Source organism: Mus caroli, chromosome 9, assembly GCF_900094665.2.
Source record: "Mus caroli chromosome 9, CAROLI_EIJ_v1.1, whole genome shotgun sequence".
NCBI classification, from domain to species: Eukaryota; Metazoa; Chordata; class Mammalia; order Rodentia; family Muridae; genus Mus; species Mus caroli.
Window position 1 is genome coordinate 91215871 of NC_034578.1, and position 2179 is coordinate 91218049.

Consider the following 2179-nt stretch of genomic DNA (forward strand, 5'->3'; position numbering starts at 1 on the left):
CTCTCTCTCTCTCTCTCTCTCTCTCCACCCCGTCTTCTCTCTGGGTGGGGTTCAGTCTGAGCCATTTCCAGACCCTCTCTCCCCACCCCCTCTTCTCTCTGGGTGGGGTTCAGTCTGAGCCATTTCCAGACCCTCTCTCCCCACCCCCTCTTCTCTCTGGGTGGGGTTCAGTCTGAGCCATTCTAGATGCTTCTGGCTCTGCTCACCTTCACCTCTTCAACAGGCACTTTCTCATCTACCATACCCAGGAGTGGCCGCTTCTCATTTTCATTCCCTTGCTATTTATAATAAAAGCAGCAATGTTATAAAGCATTAAGATGATTGTCACTGATACCTGACACTTGTAAGATGACTTTTAGCAGAGCACTAAGAGAGAAGAACCATCTCTCTCCTGGTGTTCTCCTCTTTCAAGATCAGATTTTTCAATCCAGGTTTGGTAGTGCCCGCTTTTAATCCCAGCACTCTGGAGGCAGAGGCATGCTGATTTCTGATTTCAGGTCTAGCCTGGACTCCACAACAAATTCCNGGCCAACCAAGGCTACTTAGTAACACCTTGCCTAAAACACAAAGCAAACAAGTAAACAACCACAAAACAGAACACAATGAGAAACAAAACTGGGCTTTTCAAGGTTCTTATCCCATTGATTTAAACTAAAGGAGGAAAAAACTCTTGGAGTTGTAGAGACAGCTTGGTGGTTAAGAGAATTGGCTACTCTTCTAGAAAACCTGAGTTTGAGGCCCAGCTGAAGAGCTCTGGTAGCCCTAAGCTTGGCAAACAAACTCTGGCAGGTCTTGCCCTCCCCCACTGGATGTATCTGTGCTTTGTTGAGGCTCATTAGGGCAAAGCTCCCTTCCACCAGGACAAAAGAATAGGATGTAAGTTCTACTTCACCCCTGGCTTCTACCTGGGTTCTAACCCGGAATGTTACTTACTCTTCTCTCCACCTTTTAAAAGTTAGTTCAGGCTGCTCGAGGTGCTGCATGCCTTTAATCCTGGCAAAGGTAGACTGATCTCTGTGTGTTCCAGGCCAGCCTGGTCTACACAGTGAATGCCAGGGCAATCAGGGCTACATATTGACATTCATCTTAAAAAAAAAAAGGAAAAGAAAAGAAAAAGTTAATTTTGCTAGGCCTGTCAATCTCCGGGGCAAGATCCTGTCCTCCAGGAGACATGAGTCACCCGAAGACATGTTACGGAGAATGGAGGATTAGCTCTCCTCTTAATGAGATAATGCATCTTTCTTTCCCAGAAGCCTCTCCCTTGAGGAAGCCACTCGCAGGCCTTCTGTCAGGCAGCACTGCAGAGCCTCAGCTCTGCCAGCTGCCTNCTTTTCTTATTGTAACTTTTCCTTTCTCTTTGTTTCTTTGTTGTCCTTCCTTCCTTCCTTCCTTCCTTCCTTCCTTCCTTCCTTCCTTCCTTCCTTCCTTCCTTCCTTTCTTTTTTCACTAACCAAAGCCTGGGCATGCTTTCTGGGTCTCCACACTTATTCTATGAAGCTCCGCCCCCACGCCCACGCCCCGCCCACTTATGCCACTTTACTGATTACCANTCTCCATCACAAAAGACACAGCTTCCAGATCACCTAGCCAAGTGTCCTGTTGTCTTATGCAGGATGCTGTATTGCAACTACTGGCTTCTTTCTGCTTTTGTTTCTGATAGTTCTGTGGTATAGATTTTTACCTAGCATTTCTGAGACGCTGGCTTCAACTACTACACAGCTGAAACTACACAAACAAGGTTCTCAATAATCGTCAGTCATTCAGAGGATTGTGAAATATGCACTGGAGGAAGCTGTCAGCTTGGTGAAAAGATCATCTAATCCTGTCATTTTTCTGTCTTTAAAATGTAGTGAGTAAGCAGTATTGTTTGGTGTCAGACCCCAGGACAAGGGACTGAGGCACATATTTTACATACCTAAACAGACCTGGTCTCCAGGTTCTCCCTGCATCCCTCAGTCCCTACCTGGCATACCCCACCCACACTTTTTCCTCTCTTCTATCCTTCTCTNTNTGTGTGTGTGTGTGTGTGTTTCTTCTTGCTTTCTCTCTTCCCCCTTCCTTCTCCCTTCCCATTGTGACTTCTCTGACCTTGGTCCTTGAGGCCAGTAAACCCACCCAAGAGCAGCAGCTTCCCAATAAACCTCTCTCTCTCTCTCTCTCTCTCTCTCTCTCTCTCTCT